Raw genomic sequence first — 27500 nt, forward strand, 5'->3', positions numbered from 1 at the left:
AAAGGCTGGCTAAGTCTCATTTCTTACTATTTTAAGGCTTTTGAACGATACTAAGAGAGAATTGTAAATAAAAACTACAGCAACCATTAATTTTTACTTATCTGTAATGGAACTAGTCTATAAAAGTGGATAAAACTATGAAAATATCTAATGAATCAATCGGTATAGGCCTAGCATTCTAGGCCAAGGTGTTTTTCCTTGGTGCTACTATTCTTAAAGGCTATTTTTCCCACCAGCAGGATGATTCGATAACTGTCAACATAAAGGAATTGTTTTTATATATCAGAAATCAATTCGTAATCAGAATAAGGTTTAAATGACATAGCACCTTACGTGATAGTTGATTGAGGGTATAGGTCTAGCCTAGGCTATCAAGCCTAACTTCCTTGCTATTACTAATCTATATGATATGTATCGTTTGATGAAAACAAATGAAACCAGGGGATTTGTTCCACATAAAAAATACAACTATTTGTACTCTGAATCGACTAATAGAAGCTATTTGTTACCGTTTGTTCACGCCGTTCTGAAATGCTCTCACCGAGTGGGTGACGTGACGTCAATGTCGTTTAAAAAACATCGTTTGATAAAACATCTCTAACGCTGCCTTTACATGTAAAAAAAAAATTGAAAAACTGATGGCATGGACTAGATCCTACAAGCCTACACTTTCCTAAAGGTCTTAATGACCACTAGCGGATCCTGAAAAATTTCATGGGGGCCACCAATTTTCATATATATATATATATATATATATATATATATATATATAATTTATATATATATATATATATATATATATATATATATATATATATATATATATATATCTATCTAATCGATTTTTTCCCATTTTTATATTTATTTATGTTATTTCTATCTAAATCTTCAATATTATTATTTTATAATTTTTCATTGCAGGTGCCCCCTACCCTGGATCGCTAGTGGTTCCAAAGGTCCTTTATTCTCACACCATTGTGACTGTGGAACAGCCTCCCTTCTGAGGATGTCGAACAATTGGAACTTCAGAAGTTCAGGACTACCACAACACAATTCTCCTTGTGTTTTAACATTTATCTTACATTTTTATCTATTTATTCATTTATTAATTTATCTGTTTTTTCTAATAACTGACATCCTCTTTCTATATTTCCCATTACCTTCTGTTACTTGTTTCGAATGAACAAAATATTCTTTGGAAGCTTAAGTTTCAGGTCAATGTCCCTCGAGGGCTTGTTCCATATGAATAGGGTCCATCTTCTGAATAATAATAATAATAATAATAATAATAATAATAATAATAATAATAATAATAATAACACGAAGGATATGGAATATGCCAGTGGAAATTGTACCCATAATCATAGGAACACTAGGCACGATCTCACGATCCCTGAGAAGGAATCTGGGATAACTAGATGCCGAAGTAGTTCCAAGACTCATGCAGAAGAGTGTGCTACTAGAAACAGTGCACATAGTGAGAAAAGTGATGGACTCGTAAGGAGGCAGGGTGCAACAAGGAACCCCGGCCCCCCATACTATAAAAACCCCCCAGTCGAATAGGATGACTGTTTTAGAAACCCCCCAAAAATAACAATAATAATGATTATGCAATTGCACGTACCCGTGTCCACCTTTCTGTAGGAACATTTCGTGAAGCGGGAACTGTCGGTGGAGATCCTTGCGAATGTCGTCTTCCAGACGGGCATCGGCTGGGGATCCAGCAAGCTGCTCGAAAACTCCAGGATTGCGTTCCAGCTGTCTGTTGGTGGAAAGAGAGCAAATGAATTCTGAATGGAAATGTTCTGGATTGACTAATTTCTCAATTCCGGAAGTGTTCTGGATTGACTAATTTCTCAGTTCTGGAAATGTTCTGGATTGACTAATTTCTCAATTCTGGAAATGTTCTGATTGACTAATTTCTCAATTCTGGAAATGTTCTGGATTGACTAATTTCTCAATTCTGGAAATGTTCTGACTAATTTCTCAATTCTGGAAATGGACTAAAAATTCTGGATTGATTAATTTCTCATTCTGGAAATGTTTGGATATTTTCAATAAAAATTACAAATGTTCTGGACTGGCTCATTTCTCAGTTATGCAAATGTTCTGACTAATCAATTCTCAATTCTGGAAATTTCTGGATTGAAAAATCCACATTTAAAAACAGAAGTGTTCTGTATTGACTAATTTCTCGATTCTAAAGATCTGGATTATAATTTCTCAGTTAGAAAATGTTCTGCAGACCATACAAAAATTTCTCAATTCTGAAATACTGAACTGACTAATTTCTCAATTTAAGCATCAAGCCTCAAAAGACATGAAAACCTATTGTGAATTTCATAATTCATTTTGATATTTTATAATAAAAATTTAAAATGTAAAAGGTCTGAACAGTGTGCAATATGTAATCATCAAATACAATTATTAAAAAATAATACATTAAAAACAGACTGTATGAAGTTCAAATTAACAGATAACAAATAACAGCTATTAGAAAAATACAGACCATACAAAAGTTCAAATTGAAAGAACTGAACTGAATATAGAATTTAGGCCAAAGGCCAATACAGGACCTATGAGGCCATTCAGCACTGAAACGGAAACTTCCCAGTAAAAGGTCTGAAAGGTGTAAAAGAAAACCTCAAAAAGTTGCACTAAAGAACCAATTGTGTTAGCAGAGGTTGAGGAAAAGAAACAAGAGGGGTTGCAGCTAGGCCCTAAGGCAGTGCAAAGAACCTTGAGTAACGACATCTGTCGCGGTGTTTTGTATGAGGTTCTTGAGCATGTGGGTGTCCAGAGGTGAAAATACTAAAGCAGAACCGAATAAAGAATTAAATGCCTCTTCCTTATCACGCCACAGGAACAGATTCTGCCATGCGAGGTGATTATAATAATAATAATAATAATACATCTGTAATAATAATTAATATTTCTTAAGCATAATGGGTGTGAAGAAATCTGAACATCTGACAAAATTTCTTGATTTCTTCACTTATCACGTCCACAGGAACAGATTTTTATAAATATAATTATAATAATAATAATAATAATAATAATAATAATAATAATAATAATAATAAGAAATCCATAATGATATCAGCGTAAATCAACACTGACAAAATTGTTGATTTCTTCACTACTTTAGCGACTCGCACGATTATGAGATTTTTTATAATAATAATAATAATAATAATAATAATAATAATAATAATAATAATAATAATGGTGAAGAAATCCATAATGATATCAGCGTATATCAACACTGACAAAATCGTGGATTTCTTCACCATTTTAACGACTCGCATGACTATAAGACTTTTTATAATAATAATAATAATAGTAATAATAATAATAATAATAATAATAATAATAATAATAATAATAATAATAATAAAAGTCAGTGGCAATACCAGTGACGAGAACAATGACAAAAACAATAACAATGACGATGAAGCAAAATAAATAACAGCTATGAGAAAAATAATTCAAGAACTACTTCAGCTAAATTTGGAAATCTGACTCTGTTACGAATGAATATGGTTAAGACTACAGTAACTGTATTAAAGATTTAGATAGATGGTTAAAAGCATGTACATTTCTATAAATTTGTCCCAGAGAGAGAGAGAGAGAGAGAGAGAGAGAGAGAGAGAGAGAGAGAGAGAGAGAGAGAGAGAAGAGAAATTGCATATGTATCCTGGTATGTAGAGGGAGAAAGATAATCTGTATACCTTTACCTTGGCACTAAGAGAGAGAGAGAGAGAGAGAGAGAGAGAGAGAGAGAGAGAGAGAGAGAGAGAGAGAGAGAGAGAGAGAGAGAGAGAATTTTAATACCTTTACCCTGGCACTGAGAGGAGAGAGAGAGAGAGAATTTGTACACCATAACCCTTGCACTGAGAGAGAGAGAGGAAATTTTTATACCTTTCCCCTGGCACTGAGAGAGAGAGAGAGAGAGAGAGAGAGAGAGAGAGAGAGAGAGAGAGAGAGAGAGAGAGAATCACCCCCCGAATGCTAATTATAACCCACGACGTGCAATGGGACGAAGACGACTCGATGACAACAAGGCCACTTTGTGCAGGGTGAGTTCATCGCATGAAGTGGAATGTCAGGTCAGGCGGCCAATGAAGTTATAGGTCGCGTTTAATTGGCCTGGGGACGAGGTGGAGTGGGTGGGTGGTCTCTGGCTAATTATAACCCCTACTGGGGGGGAGGAGACACGGTGTCAATGAAGTGGAAACTCCAGGTCAGGCGGCCAATGAAAAGGTCGAACTTTTCATTGGACTGAGGGACGGGTGGGTGGGTGCATGTTTGTCTCTGGGCTAACATTGGACAGAGCAATATTCACTGTGTCAAAAGTCAAACTGTACTTAACAATAATTGAAAGTGAATATTTCATTATACTATATATATATATATATATATTTATTTGGGCTAACATTCGTATGACACAGCAATATCCACATACATTATAAGCAGTATGTATTAGTATACACATATACATACATACATACATATATATATATATATATATATACATATATATATACATATATATATAAATTAGGTTCTACCTTCTTTTATGACTTGTGTGGTCCTATCAGTAGCACCTTTGCCTTTCAAATGAAAGACTGTGACTGTGTGTTGATTACTTCTAACACGCACACACACACACACACACACATATATATATATATAAATATATATATATATATATATATATATATATATATATATATATATATATATATATATATATTTATAAGTGCATCTACAATGTATAAATCTAAATTTATATAAATACGTATATTAACAGTTTTCGTGCTGAGTCATAACTTCTGCGAACATCACAAAGATACCGTGCAATCATCAATTACAACGAAAAGCGTAATTGAACTCTTGAAGTGTACTTCACCATTAAAATTCGCGATTTCACTCTATGAATATAAAAAAAAATTGAAAAGAATAACATTGAACGAGGATTCAGAATTTCCCCCTCTCTCTCTCTCTCTCTCTCTCTCTCTCTCTCTCTCTCTCTCTCTCTCTCTCTCTCTCTCTCTCTCTCTCTCTCTCGCGCTGTCAATTACACAGATTTATGTATGCAAAAAGAGGGCATGAGAAGTTTGTTGGGCTAGTTACCCGTTAAATAAATATCACTGAGTAAAAGACCGCATATATATATGTTCTGTATGAACATATAAACAAGTAGAAAATGGGCCGAAGTTTCTTCGGCGCAATCGAGTTTTTTGTATAGCCGCTACAGCGTTTAATAATCAAGGCCACCGAAAATAGATCCATCTTTCGGTGGTCTCGGGATAATGCTGTATGAGCCTTGGTCCATGAAACTTTAACCATGAACCCGGTGGTGGCCTATCCTATATCGTTGCCAGAAGCACGATTATGGCTAACTTTAATCTTAAATAGAATAAAAACTACTGAGGCTAGAGGGCTGCAATTTGGTATGTTTGAAGACAGGAGGGTGGATGATCAATATACCGATATGCAGCCCTCTTGCCTCTGTAGTTTTTAAGATCTCAAAAGGACAGAAAAAGTGCGGAGAGAAAAAAGTGCGGAGAGAAAAAGTGCGGATAGAATAAAGTGCAGACAGAAAAAAGTGCGGACAGAAAAAAATGCAGTCAGAAAAAGTGCGGACAGAAAAAAGTGCGGACAGAATAAAGCGCGGACGGACAGACAAAGCCGGCACAATAGTTTTCTTTTACAGAAAAAAAAAAAAAAAAATGAAAAAAATAAAAAAAAAAAATGAACAAAACAGCATCGTTTTCCATCGTCAGCAAAACAGAGAAAGAAATTACTGGGAAAGCAGAGACTCAACCTGACCCCAACCCAGGGTCCCGAACCTACCCATCTTCCGTGTACTGGGCACCGCCCAAGAAACCGAACTTGTCGGGCACAGTGGAGACCTCGGACGCGGCTGCCACGCTACTGGCGACGGATTCGGAATCCGACCAGTCACGCTCCCCGGTCGCCATTTCCGGATCTGGAAAAAGGAGGCGGAGTTGTTATTAAGACTTCGAGAAAGACTATTGGCTTGATGGTGATATAAGTAAGTAAATAAATTAATAAATAAACAAATAAATAAATAAATTAAAAATATAAATAAAATATCAATAAATAAAGACATACATATATACATGATAATAACCCACTTCCGGATCTGGAAAAAGGACACGTCCTTGGGAAGACTTCGAAAAAGACTATTGGCTTGATGGTGGCGCCAATAAATAAATAAATAAAAAAAAAAATAAATAAAAAATAAATTAAAAATATAAAAATATCAATAAATAAATACATAAATAAATGATAAAAAATTTAAATCTAGGAAAAGATTATCAGTAAGGAAATTCAAAAATAATTATTTACGATGTCAATAAATAAATAAATAAATAAATTATAAATATATAAATAAATAAATAAATAAATTAAATAAAATTAATTAAAGACATACATAAATAAATAATAAAAAATAATCAAAAGATTATCAGTAAATAAATACAAAAATAAATATTTGATATAAATAAATACATAAATAAATGATAAAAATAAAAAATTACAAATTAAATACAAAATTAAATAAAAATATATAAATAAATTATCAAAAAATAAAAAAATTGACAAATTAAATAATTAATTAAAGACATACATAATTAAATAATAAAAAATAAACAAAAGATTATCAGTAAATAAATACAAAAATAAATATTTACGAAAATATATAACAGATTATCATATAAATAAAAAATTGACAAATTAAATACAAAATTAAATAAAGACATATATAAATAAATGATAAAAAATAAAGAAAGGATTATCAGTAAATAAATAAAAAAATAAATATTTAAGAAAATATAAAACAGATTATCAATATATAAATAAAAAATACATAAATTAAATAAATAATTGAATAAAAGGCTTAAGCCCATAATGGGAGAAGGTGACGCAAATGTATACAAGAACTTAATTTCAAAATAGAGTAATATAATTATTAAACTAAAGCTTAATACTACAGTTAATTATAGTAGTTTAACTGTAATGATATATCATAAACTAATGAATAAATAACAAATAAAAGGCTTAAGTTCATAATAGGAAAATGAAAAAGGTAATATAATTATTAAAACCAAAGCTTACTACCACAATAAAGTATAGTAATACAGACACCATTAAATATGCTAAATTACCTTAAAGATATTAAATATTAAAGCTAATCGGTACTTCTCCACTTAATATGCTTAATATTTAAGGTGCAGGAACTAAATTCACTTAAGCAAGTAATGGACACAATAATCATAACTTAGAATTCTAAGGGACAGTGAATTACAGAAGAAAATAGCAAAATACTACTGTAACTACTTTGCACACCGCATCTTAATATATAATGTACAATATTTACACTTTGCAAACATCTCCATCATCTTCATAAAGAGAAACTATGCAAAATGGGCATGCTTCCTTTTGCCAGCGCCAAATAACAGACATTTCATCTTTTCCCATACCAAGTCATTTCAAACCTTTAATCATCAGGCAATTGGAAAACATTTTATGTTCTTACAATAGAGAGTGAAGAGTTTATTTGAGAAATCTATAAGAGAAATAAAGATCCCGATTTTTTTTTTTTTTTTTTTTTTTGCACATCCTAATGATCACTGAAAAGTTTCAGTAGGATAAGTCAATTATTCCTAAGTTTTTGAAAGAGTCTCAACCAAGAGGTTTTAATTGAAGCAAGAAATTTTCATATCATATCAACGGAAAACATCAACAGAATGCATCACTGCAATTAATTCCACCTACCTAGCTCTCACTAGTAATAAAATCCCCCATTATACACCAACCGAAGGTCATCACGAAAACGTACAAAATAACTAAAAATTTTCACCATATCAACGGGAAAAATCAACAGAATGCATCACTGCAATTAATTCCATCTACCTAGCTCTCACTAACAATAAAATCCCTCATTATACACCAACCAAAGGTCATCATGAAAACGTAAAAATCACAAAAAAATAATAAATAAATATATAATCATACATTCCTCAAAAGCTTTCCAAGTCACCGAATCACAGCAAACATTGCCAGAAATGTGCTCTGGGCAGAAGATTCTCTGCAGACTTCTGCATTGCCAGAAATGTGCTCTGGGCAGAAGATTCTCTGCAGACTTCTGCACTCTGGCAATCAGAGTAGAACAGAACGCGCCGTTGAAGGCAGGTCTCCCTAAGAAGATGCAACGCATTACTAATCTAAAGCAATTCTCCTTGTTTTAATAATTAACTTGCATTTTTAACTGTTTACTGATTTGTTTATTTTTTCCTTTTCTAATAAGTGATCTCTTCTTTCTGCATTTCCTATTACCTTTTGTTACCTCTTTCAGATGAACACCATATTGTTTGGAAGCTTGAATTTGAAGTCGATGGCCCCTTCAGTGGGCTTGTTCCATATGAATATGGTTCATCTTCTGAATAATAATAATAATAATAATAATAATAATAATAATAATAATAATAATAATAATAATAATAATAATAATAATAATAATAACAAAATACATTTTGCGCGGTGGCATTGTACAACACTTGAATGGACGGTGCTCCGATTCACAAGTGTTTACCCCATTCTCAAAATTAAACTTCAATTCTCTAGTGATTTACCACTAGAGAGTTGGCATCAAACACCAGTGCAGCTGATTTTGACTAGAGATACAACCAACGCCACTAAAAATACCTATAATTCAAACTCCTCTCCAGTTACCTGCAAGAGCAGAGTAAATTCAACAGGAATACTCCATTTTTACGCTGCAACTGGAACTTCAGACGTTCAAGCGAAGATGCAACGCATTACAATTCTCCTTTCTATTTTTTTAATTTAACTACATTATTTATTTATTTATTTTTATTAGTTCATTTATCTTTTTTTTTAATACCTGATCTCCTCTTTCTATATTTCTCATTACCTTTTCTTACTTCTTTCGAATGAACACCATATGCTTTGGAAGCTTGAATTTCAAGTCAATGGCACCTGTGGTGGGCTTGTTTCATATGAATATGTTTCATCTTCTGAATAATAATAATAATAATAATAATAATAATAATAATAATAATAATAATAATAATAATAATAATAATAATAATAATAATAATAATAATAATAATAATAATAATAATAATAATAATAATAATAATAATAATAATAATAAACCAGTGTGTATTTTTGCCGTGTACGCTTTAATAGTTTGTTCATGTTTATTGTATCATTTTTTTGCAAGTCATTGAAACAGCTGATAGTCAGGGCCCAGTAAAACAATTCAAGATCAATGAAAGGAATTTTTGTAGGAAAGATCGTGGCAGAAACTTTTTCTTTAAACTAGAAAATATTATGGCATAAACTCTTGCTATTTTTACTACTGTGTTATTATTATTACTATTATTATTATTATTATTATTAATAACACAGTAAAATGAGCAAGCGTTTATGCCACAATATTTTCTAGTTTAAGGAAAAAGTTTCTGCCACGATCTTTCCTACAAAAATTCCTTTCATTGATCTTGAATTGTTTTACTGGGCCCTGACTACCAGCTGTTTCAATGACTTGCAAAAAATGATACAATAAACATGAACAAACTATTAAAACGTACATGGCAAAAATATACACTGGTTTATTATTATTATTATTATTATTATTATTATTATTATTATTATTATTATTGGTGAATAAATCCATAGTGGTGTAAATGTAAATATATATGACAAATATAAATTACATATATATCTATCTTCATTTACACCACTGATCATCATTATTATTATTATTATCATTCTTATTATTATTATTTTAGAACAACAAAATAAACAAAAAAAAATACTATTATATTTACTTTTATGAATTATTATTATCATTATTATTATATTATTATTATTATTATTATTATATTTTTATTATTATTGGGTCTTCTTTTATTATTATTATTATTATTATTCAGAGATGAACAACAAAATAAACAATAAAAATGACAAGACATTATACTATTATGAGACTTTAATGAATTATTATTATTATTATTATTACTATTATTATTATTATTATTAAATTACTATTATTCAGAGATAACCAACAAAATAGGCAAGACTACATTATGGTATTATGAGACTTTTATGAATTATTATTTTTATTATTATTATTATTATTATTATTATTACCGTTATTATTATTATAAAAGAAAAAAAACAATTATTATTATTATTGATGGGACTTCTAAAAAAAAAATTAACATCAAAAATGGCGAGAAAATTAGTAACAAACATCTTCCAATAAAACGAACTAACATCCAAAGGAAAAACAAACGGAACATTTAGATCTTGGTAAGTTCCTCCGTCCGGAACATCTTCTGGACCATAAGAATAAAACATCGAAAGCAAAATATAATATTTAGCCACCTACAGCCCGTCAAATCAGTCCGTGCAGTCTTGAGGAAAAAAACAACGAATATGTCACATCTTGAGGAAAATAAAATAGGAGTGTGGAACATCTTGAGGTGAAAAGAAAAAAAATATGTAACCCAAGAAAAACAGAAAGAAAAGTAAAAGAAAAAAAAAAAAAAGAATATTTAACATCTTGAGGAAAAGAAAAAAAGAATATGGAACATCTTGAGGAAAAGAAAAATAGAATATGTAACATCTTGAGGAAAATAAAATAAGAATATGGAACATCTTGAGGAAAAGAAAAATAGAATATTTAACATCTTGAGAAAATAAAAAAGAAAATGGAACATCTTGAAAAAGAAAAAAGAAAATAAAAAAAGAAAATGGAACATCTTGAGGAAAAGAAAAAAAAAAAAGAATATGTAACATCTTGAGGAAAGAAAAAGAAAATGGAAATCTTGAGGAAAGAAAAAGAATATGTAACATCTTGAGGGAAAAAAATAAAAAAATGTAACATCTTGAGGAAAAGAAAAAAAGAATATGTAACATCTTGAGGAAAAAAAAAGAAAAAAAAACAGAATGAAAAAAGAAAATGTAACATCTTGAAAAGGAAAATAAAAAAGAAAAAAGAAAATGTAACATCTTGAGGAAAAGAAAAAGAATATGTAACATCTTGAGGAAAAAAAAAAAGAAACTGTCATCTTGAGAAAAAAAAAAAGAAAATGTAACATCTTGAGGAAAAGAAAAAAAGAAAAAACATCTGAGGAAAAAAAAAAAGAAAAGTTATCTTGAGGGAAAGAAAAAAGAAAATGTAACATCTTGAGGAAAAAAAAAAAAGAAAATGTAACATCTTGAGGAAAAGAAAAAAAGAAAATGTAACATCTTGAGGAAAGAAAAAAAGAAAATGTAACATCTTGAGGAAAAGAAAAAAAGAAAATGTAACATCTTGAGGAAAAGAAAAAAAGAAAATGTAATATCTTGAGGGAAAGAAAATAAGAAAATGTAACATCTTGAGGAAAAGAAAAAAAGATAATGTAACATCTTGAGGAAAGGAAAAAAAATATATAACAACAAGATAAAAAAATGTAACATCTTGAGGAAAAAAAAAAGAAAAAAATCTTGGAAAAAAAAAAGAAAATGCAACATCTTTAGGAAAAGAAAAAGAAAAAAAAAGGAAAGGAAAAAAATATACCATCTTCAACAGGAAAACAATGAAAAATCTTTATAAAAGAAAAAAGAAAATGCAACATCTTGAGGAAAAAAAAAAGGAAAATGTCATCTTGAGGAAAACAATGAAAAACTGTTCTCTCTAACAATCTCCTCTCTCTCTCTCTCTCTCTCTCTCTCTCTCTCTACTAAAATGTAGCAACAGCTAATTGACACAGCATCTTCGAACAATGCTAATGAAAAAACTGCAATACCTAAAAAGTCTACTTTCTCTCTCTCTCTCTCTCTCTCCCCCCTCAAATGTAATAACAGCTAATAGACAGTATTTTTGAGCAATGCTGATAATGAAAAAACTACAATACCTAGAGCAATCACTCTCTCTCTCTCTCTCTCTCTCTCTCTCTCTCTCTCTCTCTCTCTCTCTCTCTCTCCCTGACGAACCGAAGCGTTGCAGCGCCCGCCGATCCTCAAGTATGCAAACGACGCATAGAGACACCCACTTGAAAGAAGAAGAAGAAGAAGAAGAAGAAGAAGAAGAAGAAGAAGAAGAAGAAGAAGAAGAAAGTCGTGACACTTGAATGAACAAAACACGAAGCCGCACAGCAACACACACACACACACACACAAAACACACACACACACACACAGGTTAACAGAGGACCTCTCTGTCTCTCCTCTTAAAAACATCTGGAACAGATCGTGTCATTAAGGTTATTTTCTTCTTTTCTACTTTCTTTTTTCCTTCTCTTTTTTTTTTTTTATCTTTTCGATAAATTCGTCTTTTGAAAAGGGTCATCTGTTTTATCAACTTTCGGTGATGAAATTTCTCAACTGGAATTTTCTCAGAGTTGAGAAACATCAAAGAGAAAGCTACATTAAAGTTAATGATAAAATTGTGGGCAAACAAAATTATTTTATTCTCTGATAAAAAACTTGATCTATTTCTCAAAATTTCATTCTCTAGATACATTAAAACTGCCGGAGGATTTTGCTAAAACTCTACACTGTTGCTTATTATAAACAGTTATCAAAGAAACCTGACATAGTTTAAAATAACAAATATATATATATATATATATATATATATATATATATATATATATATATATATATATATATATACATTCATTCTCTCACTTTCTCAGATGACAACACTCTAGGAATTTAATTTTTAATTTTGGTATTATTAGCTAATAAAATTACAACTCGCAAACTAAATTTCCCATAATTCCTATAACTGACTTGTAAAATAAGAACTACCTGATGGACGAGCACGCGCCCGCGCAAAACAACAAACACACGCGCGAGCAATTGCAACACTGGAAGGGCTCAACATATCAAAACTAAGTTAACATTGCCAATATGTTGTATAGCATGCTGAGCAACATATCTTATGTTGTAGTATGTTGATCAAATTACTAACATAAGCTAATTTTATCGGTGTTTGACTAGACGCTGATTGACACAGAAACACTAATTTTATTTGGCTTTAATTTGTCGTAATTATTAACAACGTTAACTTTATTTGGCTTTAATTTGTCAAAATTATTATTAACGTTAACTTTATTTGGCTTTAATCTGTCAAAATTATTATTAACGTTAACTTTATTTGGCTTTAATCTGTCGTAATTATTATTAACGTTAACTTTATTTGGCTTTAATTTGTAATAATTATCATCAACGCTAACTTTATTTGGCTTTAATCTGTCATAATTATTATTAACGTTAACTTTACATGGCTTTGTCATAATTATCATTACCGTTAAATTTATTTGGCTTTAATTTGTCATAATTATTATTAACGTTAACTTATCCGGCTTTAATCTGACAAGTGAAAATCAAAGTAAGTTAAAGAAGATGGACAGCTACCCGGGAAGGCATAAAAAATGCTCTTACAAACCACAGAACACACAGGAGGAAAATCTATATAATAATACTTTCGTTCTGAGCAACATATCTTTATAACTTCGAGTGATTTAACTTAATTTCCAAACAAACACAAAACGTGTTTATGACTGACGTAGTTTCTTCGATTTTTAAAAATATATAATTAAAATTTTAATCTTTTAATCTTTGAAATTATACGTTATATTAATATATATATATATATATATATATATATATATATATATATATATATATATATATATATATATATATAAATATATATAAAATCTTTGATATTCTATATTAGAAATGTATAATTTTAAAGATTAAAATTAATTAAATAATCTATTTTTAAAATCGAGGACATTCCTTATTAAGAATTATATATTTCTGTGATTCTGTATTAAGATATACATACATATATATATATATATATATATATATATATATATATATATATATATATATATATATTTCTTACTACACAATCACAAAAATATATATTTCTTAATGAGGAATTTCAATCAAGTTTCAACTACGTTATCTAATTCAATTACTGTAAATCATTTTACTAAAACGCGTGAGAGGAAAAATATGTGTGAACATAACTCCAAAATAGGTTATTCAGTTTTCGTCTCTAACAAAAAAAAAAAAAAAAAAAAAAAAAATCCACTATACTTCACGAAACAAAAGGCATTGTTTACGAGTAAAATGCAAGAGATGAGAAAAAAAGCACGACTCGCAATCTCATTTTAGAACGGAAACATGAACAGAGGAAGGTTCCTTTTAAAACATGCTTTTTCATACGTCATGACAAAAGAGATTAGTCAAATCCAGGTCAAGAATGCAACGAAGAAGAAGAAGAAGAAGAAGAAGAAGAAGAAGAAGAAGAAGAAGAAGAAGAAGAAGAAGAAGAAGAAGAAGAAGAAGAAGAAGAAGATGAGAAAGAGAGGAAGATGACACACCTACTGACACAATACTTCCAGAGAGAGAGATATTGATCAACATTGTTTTCTTATAAAAAAAAAAATACGAACAATCAAATTAGAAAGTAAAACTAAAAAAAATTGAAATACAGGCATTAGGAAAACGATCTACATTTCGACGGTGAAGAGGAAACAGATAATGAGTCAAAATGGAACTATAATAAACACAAAATACTAACTAAACAGAATTCATCCAATTTCTGTCAACTATGATGAATGTTAGACAAAAATTATACTACAGGTAAATACAGTACTCATACAAATACATCTAATCTTTACAGGAAATTTGTACATGACAGTATATAAATGAAGTTAGTTGCTCTAATGAGATTTTATATATATATATATATATATATATATATATATATATATATATATATATATATATATATATATATATATATATATAACTACAAACCAGTAATAAGTATATAAAATTAATCTACTTAGCCACTGATATGTACACCCAATTCCTTGCATGCTAATAGTTACAAAACCAATTCATGTAGCATAACTACTGGTCAAGAATACACTCCACCAATAACCTGCTTGTTAAATACTTAAATACACACCTGGTTATACTTACAGTTACAGATAAAAGTAAGGGAAAATATTAGTTTTTAAAAAACCGAAAAGAACCATAAAATCATAAAGAAACGTGTGAACAGACATACGGTACTGTTCTACCACAGTGGGAACAATTCATCCATGACCCATGCTCCTGAGAGCAATATTAGTAGATGTTAGATGTTAGTAATCTACCTGTCAGAGGAAATGTTAGATTCCATACAACGTCACCCGGATCGCTAATGCACCAACAGAGAGACAAGACTCGGGGGTTAAATATTAATCTCTTCGCTGGAGATAAATGTGTAGAAGATGCAATGAAGAAAGCCTAATGCCATCATACTCGCCATGTCAAACGGAAGCTGTGCAAATACAGAGGCACTTCTTTTTATATTCTGCATATATTCACATACGATACCCCATACCCACAGAGCAACTGAAGGACAATACACATACTGACCGATGTACCACACGGCGGACATGATGTGACGATGTGACGGTGGACGGACGGAGATGTTGGGGATGGTGGTGGTGATGATGTTGGTGATGTACAGTTGGGAGAGGTAGGGGAGAAGATTGTTTACTAATGGTGTTTTTATTTTTTTTTTTAAGAGTTCCTGTGCTCTCTGCGTGTTAGGATGAGAACAGTGCAATCTTTGGAAAGGTGTTTGTGAGGTGTAAGTCTCTCAAAAGTCCTCTATGATTACGGAACCAATCAATTTTTTTTTGCTCGTGATATTTTCAGTCTTCGAGATTACACAAAACACTTCGATGATAATTACTTCAACGGCACTTCATCACAGGTCAATTTGATTTCATTCCCTTCTTCAGGAGGTTCCCTTCTTCTTCCACGCCTCTTCTTCTACAGCAACTCTGTAGGACACAGAGCTCAGAGAGAGAGAGGGGGGAGGGAGAGAGAGAGAGAGAGAAAGTAAACGAGGGAACAACAAACCACTAACGACACTTTTCTTTCTGCATTCCCTTCGGAACAAGCGACGGGGGAGGAGGCATGTGTCTTTCTAAAACCGGAAGATTTCTCCCGGAAAGGGGACTTTAAATCCCACCTGCTTCCAGCAGATTGTGTGGAAAAGGGGGAACGGGAGAGGTTGGGGGGAGGGCAGAGGAGAGGGAGGGAGGTACCAGGAGGGAGAGAAAGACAAGAGTCTCCTCAACACATGCCACCGATCGACACAGCTGGGAGCGAACGTCTCGGAAACACCTGCTGGAGAATGCTGCTTCTGCTACTGCTACTACTTCAGGAGGAGAAGACCCTTTCCTTGCGGTTTTCGGGAGGGACGTTTAGGGCGCCATCATCCCTCAGGCGGACCGACCAAGCGTCGACGATCCACGCTTCCCCTTCGAGATAACAGGGCGGCGGGAGATCTTGATCTCTCCCTCTCTGCCTCTCTTCGGCGTCCAGTCGCCTTTCTAGATCCTCTCAAAAGGGAGCCGCACACCTCCTCCTCCTCTTCCACATGACGCGAGAACGCAGACTGTTGTTCTTGCAACAGCAGGCGAGGCCTTCGGCGGAAAGTCAGAAGGAAGCAGGGGAGAGGGCGGAGTTCGCACCAGCTCTCTATTGTTTCGTTCAAGTTCTCTCTTCGGGTGTGTGCGTGTGTTTGTATCTATTTCCCCTCTCACGTGTGTGTGTGTGTGTGTGTGTGTGTTTACATTGCGTGTGTGCGGATGAGTCGATGCTGATTTTCCCTGTCAGCAATACAGTGTGTCGTGCGTAGGTCTCTCTCTCGTTATTTTATTATTCTTATTAGTCAGAAACGAATGTAAACAAAGGAACTTAATTTAAGAACACCTGGAAGGCAAAATTTATGATTAATTCATGTATAACCTATTGAAATAAGCAATCAGGACAAAAAGTATAACCTATTTAAATAGGCAACAGGACAAAAAAAAACATCATTTCAATTCTACAACATAAAACAAAAACAATGGTTCAAATGCCACAAAATAAATTTAAACTACTTTACACAAAAAAAACCTGAAAAATAAAAGGATCATTCTCATATTACCACCAACATAACAACAGATCAAAATCGACTTATTTTTTCCCCTCTCCAAGGTAATTGAATTTTCTTTCAATCAACGTAACAGTCTCTCTCTCTCTCTCTCTCTCTCCAAGTTAACTACTCGTCAGCCTGTCAATTTAACTGGCTGCCTGCAAGCCCTTCTCAACACACGCAGACTATACCTCTCTCTCTCTCTCTCTCTCTCTCTCTCTCTCTCTCACACACAACGAGACCACCAACAAGAACAATTAACATGCAGCGTTCATGACTGATGTTCATAGGAGCCAGAAAGGAGAGTGAAGTCATCTCCCTCTTATGAAAGGTGGTGGTGTACAAGTTCGGTCGATACATGCACGACAATACACGAAAACGTAAATGATCCTAGTTAGGGTCAGATATTTTTGAATCCACTACGCATTGGGGTATTATTATTATCATTATTATTATTATTATTATTATTATTATTGTTGTTATTATTATTATTATATATTATTGTTATAGATATATATATATATATATATATATATATATATATATATATATATATATATATATATATATATATATATGGAAGGAGTTTACATAAATTACAAGCCAATAAACAGAAAGTACATAAAAAATTTATATATATATATATATATATATATATACATAGATATATATATATATATATCTATATATCAATCCAGCAAGGACAGCATAAGTAATATGAGTTAGTTCATTTGTGCAAGGGACGATCTACAAAATATATTCCCACTCAAAAAAAAAAAAAAAAAAAGTACGGTGAATTATGTAAAAAAAAAAAAAAAAAACAATAACTGTCAAGAGCTTAAAAAAAAAAGCGCTAACTACAAAATTCAAAACGCCAATTCAAACGTATCATTAAAAAGATACAGTAACTGACAAGAGCTCAAATAAAAAAAAAAAAAAAAAAAGCGCTGGCCCCGAAATTCAAAACGCCAATACAAACGTGTTGTCGCGCGGGGGTGGGGTAGGCGTTAAGGGGTCGAGTGGAGTGGTGGTCTCCTCCCAGAGCGTCACCAACCCGGCACCCCCTAACCAAGTGACGACTTCCACGCCACCATATAGCTTCTATTTCTCTTGTGCTACATGCGTCTCCTGTTCACCTATTTTTTTTTTTTTTTTTTACTCTTATTTTGCTTTCAGTTTCGTTCTCCCTTTGTCTCTCTTTCATATGATCTGTTTCTCACGTTTCATCTCCATTTTAGTTTTCTGTAAGAGAACACCATTGTGGCGGCTTTGTCTGTCTGTCCGCACTTTTTCTGTCAGCCCTCAGATCTTAAAAGCTACTGAGGCTAGAGGGCTGCAAATTGGTATGTTGATCTTTCACCATCCAGTCATCAAACATACCAAATTGCAGCCCTCTAGCCTCAGTAGTTTTTATTTTATTTACAGTTAGCCATAATCGTGCTTCTGGCAATGATACAGGACAGGCCACCACCGGGCCGAGGTAAAAGTTTCTTGGGTCATTATACCGAGACCACCGAAAGATAGACCTATTTTCGGTGGCCTTGATTGTAAGCTCTAACGGCTGTACAGAAAACTCCACTGCGCCGAAGAAACTTCGGCGCATTTTTTACTTGTCTACGTTTGGAGTTGCCTTATAATTCTTTGTTTTTGTTGTACTGTTTTTGTTTTTATCTTTTCAGTCATTAGGTTCGCTTGTATAATATGTTACTTTTTTAACTTACATTTATGATATATGTTAAATTTTTTTTCAGATATTTACTCTTCATATATTTACCTTAGTTCTCTTTAGGCTCGCTTACTTAACAACTGAGTTTTCAACTTAGATTTATATCTTCCATTTTTCCTGATATTTATTCTTCACATTCCCACCTTAATTCCCTTTTTAAATCAGCTATGACTCTCACCCCTCGTTAGCTGTTCATACGGGAGTTGTTTGTTTTTCAAACTAATTGACAATCCAATTTCGACATTTGTTTTGCCCTTTTGTTTACCTCGTGGCGAAACATTTCAGTGTCACGATTCCCTTCACATTTAGGCTGCAACTACTGTATTTTTACTCTACATACATCCGTATATACCAGTGGTGCTTAACCTTCAGGGGGTTCAGCAACTTCCAGGGTGAGGGGGGAGAAGGGAGCCCCAGGGAAAAATTGAAAATTCTCTAATTATATTCATTATTCTCTTAACATTCAACTACGCATTCAAGATTAGTAGCTAAGAATGTGTTAAATATCTCATTAATTCTTTCCCAAAAGAATAAAAACACCCATTCTCTTTTTTTTTATTTTCCTTTAAATCTGGGGGGGGGAGGGAATTTTACTAATATATGCAAGGGGGGCGTGGAAGGAAGGACCAACTCTTAGAGGGGGGCGTGGTAATAAAAAGTTCAAGAACCACTGGAATATAAATTTACATACGTAACATACATACATACTGTACATATATACATACACACACAATTCTCTCTCACGCAGCTTACGTAAACCGGAATCCTTTTATACATACAATTACTAATCCATAAAACAAATCAAACCATTGCAGTCAGGAATGTCTCTCTTGTTTAATATTAGGTTTATAAATACAAGCGATATGGATATGAAGAAGGCATTTGCATACATTACAAGCCCAATAAACACAAAGTGAAAGAAAAAAATCATACACTATCTTCTCATCAAGACTTTGAATCAGTCTATACTTCTTTTTCTTGATAAGAAGATAGTATCTGAGAACAATGCCACTGACTTCAGTAGAAATTGCATAAGAGAAAATAGCATAATATATACATATACACATACATACATACATACATGTCTCCTTATAAATTAAGAGCAAGAAAACGATAGAGCAAGGTGGTAACTGGAGAATGTCGTTCCGGGTCATGCAATTTCGACCCACGTCCTACCAGATGAAAAATGGTTTGACCCTCCAATTTGGTCTTTCCCATGACACAGCCGGGGTTATTCTAACCTCGGCTTGCGTATCGGGTAGCAAGTATACAAATACCTGGAATGAAGACCACTTGTATATCTAATAAAACATTACTAAGTATACAGAAGGAGAATGACTCCATACAAAGACGCGCGGGCATACACACATACTGGAATACATTCGTGCGTCATGTAAAATAATATAAATACATACATACATACACGCAAAATGCCACATACATACGAAGACGCGCGAGCGCACGAAATAGATTTAGAGAGAGAGAAGAGAGAGACAAGGCTGGAATAGTCCTCTGGAACGATGGAGAGAGTCTTAATGTAAAAGAAAATATGCAAAATAAAAATTTTTGGAATAATTCGAGGGGGCTAAATTGAATATTATAATCCAACCAAAAATGCAAAATAACAATTTTAAGAGGAAGAGAGAGAGAGAGAGAGAGAGAGAGAGAGAGAGAGAGAGAGAGAGAGAGAGAGTTTCAGCTGTCGAGGCAAATTGAATATGGAAAAATGGGATTAAAAACTGCCCCAGAGTCTCTTTTCTGAACTAAATTACATTCAGTTCCATTGTGGTGTCGACACTTTTATTTTGCAACACGGGCCTCATTAAAACTGGAAAAAAAAAAAAAAAAAAAAAAAAAAAACCCGAAGTTCCTTCGGCGCAATCAAGTTTTCTGTACAGCCGCTACAGCGTATAACCAAGGCCGCCGAAAACAGATCTATCTTTCGGTGGTCTCGGTATAATGCTGCATGAGCTTCGGCCCGTGAAACTTTAACCACGGTCCGGTGGTGGCCTGGCCTATATCGTTGCCATAAGCACGATTAAAGGTAAATTTATCCTTAAATGGAATTAAAACCACTGAGGCTACAGGGCTGCAATTTGGTATGTTTGATGATTGGAGGGTGGATGATCAACGTACCGATTTGCAGCCCTCTAGCCTCGGTAGGTTTTAAGATCTGAGGGCGGACAGGAGAAGTGCGGGCAGAAAAAAAGTGCGGACGGACAGACAAAGCCGGCACAATAGTTTTCTTTTACATTAAACTAAAAAGGCAACTAAATGAATAGCAAGTCAATACCAACGGCCGATGGTTAAGAATGCATTCAGTAGGTCTTTTTCAACTTGAATCTAAAAGCCACAATGACTTTTTAACTAAAGTATGCTATATTATGCTTGCAACATTATACTGAAAACTAACAGTAACAGGTTTTGTATTTCTTTAGAGATATTAAAAACCGTTAATGCACATATTATATATATATATATATATATATATATATATATATATATATATATATATATATATATATATATATATATATATATATATATATATATATATATATATATATATATAATTTATATACATACACAAATGCACGGTCCATTTAGATGAACATACTGTACTATACGGTAAGCCATCTGCTCGAAATAAAGGGGTGCCCTCTCTCTCTCTCTCTCTCTCTCTCTCTCTCTCTCTCTCTCTCTCTCTCTCTCTCTCTCTCTGTAACACACACCAATGGCCTGAGCTGACCAATAACAGTAACTCTTCCCCTACCGTACGCCTCCACACAAAAGAAGGGGAGTTAAGACTACCTCATCTAGCGTAATCTTCGTCTACACCTACTATAACTACCTTCTATAGACACTATAACTCCTATAACTACCTTCTATAGCTGCTATATACGCAGTTTATGATGCTCTTAGGCTCACCCCCTTTTCCTTATTTAATGCCATACACGTTCCATACCGATCTCTACCTTGCCCCTGTAACGTTTTCTGTATAGCGTTATGTCCAGGACACCGAAAATAGATCTATCTTTCGGTGGTCACGGTACAATGCTGTATGAGCCGCGGCCCGTGAAACTTTAACTCAGCCCAGTGGTGGCCTGTCCTATATCTTGCCATAAGCATGATTATGGTTAACTTTAACCTTATATAAAATGAAAACTACTGAGGCTAGAGGGCTGCAATTTGGTATGTTTGATGATTGGAGGTTGGATGATCGACATAGCAATTTACAGCCCTCTAGCCTCAGTAGTTTTTAAGATCTGAGGGCGGACAGAAAAAGTGCGGACGGACAGACAAATAGACATCTCAAAAAAAAAAAAAAAAATTTTGTTAAGTGTATAAATATTAAAAACTAATTTTGTCAGTATATAAATATTAAAAACCAATTTAGTTAGTATATAAATATTAAAAACCAATTCGGTTAGTATATAAATATTAAAAACCAATTTGGTCAGTATGTAAATATTAAAAATCAATTTCGTTAGTATATAAATATTAAAAAAAACAATTTGTTTAGTATATAAATATTAACCAATTTGGTCAGTATGTAAATATCAAAACCAAATTTGGTTAGTATTTGGAAAACAATTGTTTAGCATATAAATATTAAAAAATAATTTGGTTAGTGTGTATATATATATATGTATATATATATTATATGTATATATATATATATATATATATATATATATATATATATATATATATATATATATATATATATATATATATATAAACAGCTTGGTTACGAAAACGTCGAATAAACAATTTGGTTTGTATATAAATATAAAAAAATTTGGTTAGCATGTAAATATAAAAAGCAATTTGGTTACGAAAACCTCGAAAAAACAATTTGGTTTGTATATAAATATTAAAAAAAAAAACAATTTAGTTGGTGTATAAATATTAAAAAAAAAAATTTAAGTTACGAAATTTTCAAGACAAAGCCAACTGACTCACAAGATCCCACCTAACAGGAAAGCCATTTCCTAAGCCATACACGCGCGCAAGCACGCAGGGGCTGCCCGTATACGCTAACCCTAGAACTAAGGAAACACGTCGCTCTCTCTCTCTCTCTCTCTCTCTCTCTCTCTCTCTCTCTCTCTCTCTCTCTCTCTAATTCAAGAAGCTCATTATGTGGTTCCTTTATACTCTGAGCGACAATGGTTGTCACTTTTGCGTTACTCTCTCAGGAGAGACAGGAGTTGAATGGAAAGAAGGACTCTCTCTCTCTCTCTCTCTTTCTCTTTCTCTCTCTCGACAACTTTCCCTCTATAGGGTCGCCCTTCTTTTGGAAGCAAATATCGTTCTCTATTTTATTCCTTGTTAAAATTTCTCTCTCTCTCTCTCTCTCTCTCTCTCTCTCTCTCTCTCTCGAGGTTGCCCTTCTAAACCTCGTTCTCTCTATTCCTTGTTAAATTACTCTCTCTCTCTCTCTCTATACAACCTTCCAGTAGAACTGGAATGGTCTCTTTCTCAGCCCTGGCTAAATAATTTGATCTATTTTCATTCGGCTTGAAGTACTGAGTTATAAATCTCACAACCTCACTTTGCACAAACCCGTTACATTATGACTTAACAATCTGCAACAACCTTGGAGCACCCCATAAACACAATCATAACAATCCCTTACAATGAGACCCCTCCGTTATTCCTACAATTCTTGTCACTTGAAATCTCAAAACAATACTGACATACGCTATTTTCCAATGTATATATATATATATATATATATATATATATATATATATATATATATATATATATATATATATATATATATATATATATATATATATATATATATATATATATATATATATATATATATATATATATATATATATATATATACATATGCACGCTTATCCAAAGTTGAATCACGCTGGAGTGTACTAGTTAGTTGGTCGATAGAGGACACTATAGAGTGTACAAGCGTTAACCCTTTTATTAGGTGCTTACAATTGCTTGTTTCTATAATTTTCAGCGACGAAGCAAAAACACTTCTGGAGTAGCGTTAAACTTAATTTCGACGAGAGAGAGAGAGAGAGAGAGAGAGAGAGAGAGAGAGAGAGAGAGAGAGAGAGAGAGAATCTTAAAAAAAAAAATCTCGTGATACGGCTTTAGAGATCGATTTATACGAAAATTCCACCCCACTGGATTTTACTAAGCGCGAGTCAAGTTCAAACTCACACCAAAAAATAACAAGCACAGAGACGATGAGAAACAACCTCAAAGAACAATCGAAAACAAAAACGCAACGGACGGGAGAGCCAAAGGAATTATTGCAATATTTAAAAAAAAAAAAAGAGACACTTGTGACATCTGTGCGCCTCATGGGGATAATTCCCTTACGTACATGACTGAACTTAATTCCTAAGGTAATTTGACATCATACCGCTGTTCAGTCTCTCTCTCTCTCTCTCTCTCTCTCTCTCTCTCTCTTCTTTTCATTTTTCTTTTCACAGATACAAATTGTACGGGGTCCCCTATATCTTGCCTTCTACTCTACTCTACTCTACTCTACTCTACTCTTCTCTCTCTCTCTCTCATATGTGTTCCCGTATTATAAGTTTCTGAGATCTTTCATTTTATTTCTATGCAAACTGTCCAGTCACGAATAATAAAACAGATACAACGATTAAGGAAAAATTTACCAGATCTAACCGTTTTAAAAGGAAAAGGTCGAAGTTTTGACATTTTTAAAAACTAAAGGGCATAAAAAAAATCATTATTCAAGAAAAATGGGTCACAATATCAAAGGAGAATATTATAAAATAATAAAATCCGACTGGATCTTTCTTATTTGTCCAGCCGGGTAGAGGCAGGATAGGTAGGGGATGTGGGAGGTGGGGAGACATGACACATCCACCCTCCTCCTGCAAACCTGTTTGTCCGCCCTGGGCGGGGGCGGGGTAGGTAGAGGAGAAATGACACATCCACCCTCCTCCTGCAAACCTGTTTTTCCGCCCTGGGCGGGGGGCGGGGTAGGTAGACGAGAAATGACACATCCGCCCTCCTCCTGCAAACCTGTTTTTCCGCCCTGGGCGGGGGCGGGGTAGGTAGAGGAGAAATGGCACATTCGCCCTCCTCCTGCAAACCTGTTTGTCCGCCCTGGGTGAGATGAGGTAGGTAGGGGATCGGGAGGGTTGGGGAGACATGACACATCCACCCTCCTCCTGCAAACCTGTCTGTCCGCCCCGGGTGTGGGCAGGGTAGGGGGGGATCAGGAGGGTTGGGGAGATGACACATCCACCCTCCTCCTGCAAAAAGTATAGGTAGGGGGATAAGGATTTCAAAGTGGTCAAAAAAGTGAAAGTATGTTTAGAGTAACCGTGATAAACCACTGGGAGAAGTTTCCTTTTAAAAACAAACCCTGGGCCAACTCGTTCGGCACATGGAATGGAATGCAATATAAAATTCAGGGCGATAGCCAAGAGCTGGGCTCTATGAGGTTATTCAGCGCTAAAAGGAAGACTGAGAGTGAAGCTAGGGGACGAAAGGATGCAGTAAAGAACCTTAAATAACGCCTACAGTGCACCGCATGAGGAGCACTGATGGCAATATAACCCCCCTCCAGAAGCTGTAGGTGGATGCTTATTATTATGATTAAAAATAGTTTAACCAGACCACTGAGCTGATAGGTGGATGAATAATAATAATAATAATAATAATAATAATAATAATAATAATAATAATAATAATAATAATGTCAACCCACACCCAACCCCCTCAACAAAGACAAACAACCCATCACTCACATTTCAGCCTCTCCTCAACCCATACAATCAGAGCTCGTATATATATATATATATGGTTCCCTCCTTTTCCATGCCATCAAGATTCCCCCCTTCCGCCCTCTCCCTGACTCCCTCCCCCCCGGGGTTCATCACTCACGGGGGGCAGCCTCCGCAGATTCCAGATGCATTAGAGTAACAAAAGGGCGACTCTAGATGGAGGGATCCCGGCAGTATGACGGAAGCGAGAGTAATGTAATGGAGTGTAATGTAATTCATTAACTCTCTCTCTCTCTCTCTCTTTCACAGAACACATTATATATATATATATATATATATATATATATATATATATATATATATATATATATATATATATATATATTATCACATATACAGATCAGAAACAGTATTCAAACTGGATGGCTGTGTGTGTGTGTGTGTGTGTGTGTGTGTGTGTGTGTGTGTGTGTGTGTGTGTGTGTGTGTGTGTGTGTGTGTGTGTGTGTGTGTGTGTGAGAGAGAGAGAGAGAGAGGGAGAGAGCTGGTTAAAATGATAGCACTTTCTCGGTTAAATACTGTTTTCAACTTACATATATGAGAGAGAGAGAGAGAGAGAGAGAGAGAGAGAGAGAGAGAGAGAGAGAGAGCATCTAGTTAAAATTATAACACCTTCTCAGTCAAACACTGTTTTCAACATGCCTATGAGAGAGAGAGAGAGAGAGAGAGAGAGAGAGAGAGAGAGAGACCTGGTTAACATTACAACACCTTCTCAGTCAAACACTGTTCTCAACACGCATGAGAGAGAGAGAGAGAGAGAGAGAGAGAGAGAGAGAGAGAGAGAGAGAGAGAGACGCTCAAACGGCCCATACGCGAAGCAAATAGTGAATTATGCAGAATCACAACTTCCGAACCTCTATCCTGTGTAACCGACCAAGGACGCCGCCTGTGACGTCAAGGGCACGTCACGGAAAGCCGCTGCGTACGACGTTGGAAAAAACGAGATCCTAATATAGAACCAATGGAAAGTCATGCTTCTGTATTCACTTAAAACGTGTCCGACAACGGTGAAATACGACTAGAGCTGAATTGAGTTAAGGAAGAACTCCGTATGTGATAATAATAATAATAATAATAATAATAATAATAATAATAATAATAATAATAATAATAATAATAAAAGCGTATACAATTAACAAGTTGTAAAAGGAATAAAATATACACAAGTATAATTAAATTAAGGAACAACTCCGCATGTAATTAATAATAATAATAATAATAATAATAATAATAATAATAATAATAGTAAATTCCTTTAACATGAAGTAAAGGGAAAATCCACAAAAATGATTGTAACTTAAAGTACCACTAAACTAATGTTGAATTAAATTAAGGAACAACAGCGCATGCGAAATAATAATAATAATAATAAAAGTACACATTTCACGAGATGCAAAATGAAAAACTACATAAATGACAGCACCTTTAAATATGCATTTCGTAATTTCTACGAGGACAGAAAAATAAAGAACAGAGGACACGTCATGACGTAGAAATTTTAAACGGAAAACAATAAAACTATCCTACAAAGAAAAAACCTAATCTACTAATTCACTAAGTCCACTTAGGAATAAAAAACAAGGGTGGGGGTAGGGGGAGGGGGGATTAGGAATTACGGGACGACGTATCGTACCAGTATACGTCACGCCGGGGAAACACCCCGTTTACCGGTTCAATCTCGACGCGGACTGAAATCCGTCGTGACGCGAGCTACACTTAAGTCGCTAAAGCAGGACGGATGAAGATACATCCCCGACTTTATCATCCCGTGACTAGAGAGAGAGAGAGAGAAAGAGCGAGAGAGAGAGAGAGAGAGAGAAATTCGAGTGTTGGGATAATGGGAAAACGAATAGGCATTACTTAAGAGCATTTCTCTCTCTCTCTCTCTCTCTCATGTCACGGAATGATGTCTACATATG

The 27500-nt window shown here is 33.7% G+C and overlaps 1 long non-coding RNA gene across 1 annotated transcript in view; it reads right to left on the reverse strand.

Moving 5' to 3' along the window:
• Nucleotides 1-27500, reverse strand: part of LOC136831202 (uncharacterized) — a 171154-nt gene that overhangs the window by 18161 nt on the left and 125493 nt on the right. Inside the window, exons 2-4 of the long non-coding RNA XR_010850796.1 lie at nt 5856-5995; nt 2700-2872; nt 1625-1762 (exon numbers count right to left, since the gene is read on the reverse strand). This is a non-coding gene — a long non-coding RNA (uncharacterized lncRNA). The remainder of the gene's footprint in view (nt 1-1624; nt 1763-2699; nt 2873-5855; nt 5996-27500) is intronic.

The sequence above is a fragment of the Macrobrachium rosenbergii genome, chromosome 48 (genome assembly GCF_040412425.1).
Source record: "Macrobrachium rosenbergii isolate ZJJX-2024 chromosome 48, ASM4041242v1, whole genome shotgun sequence".
NCBI lineage: Eukaryota > Metazoa > Arthropoda > Malacostraca > Decapoda > Palaemonidae > Macrobrachium > Macrobrachium rosenbergii.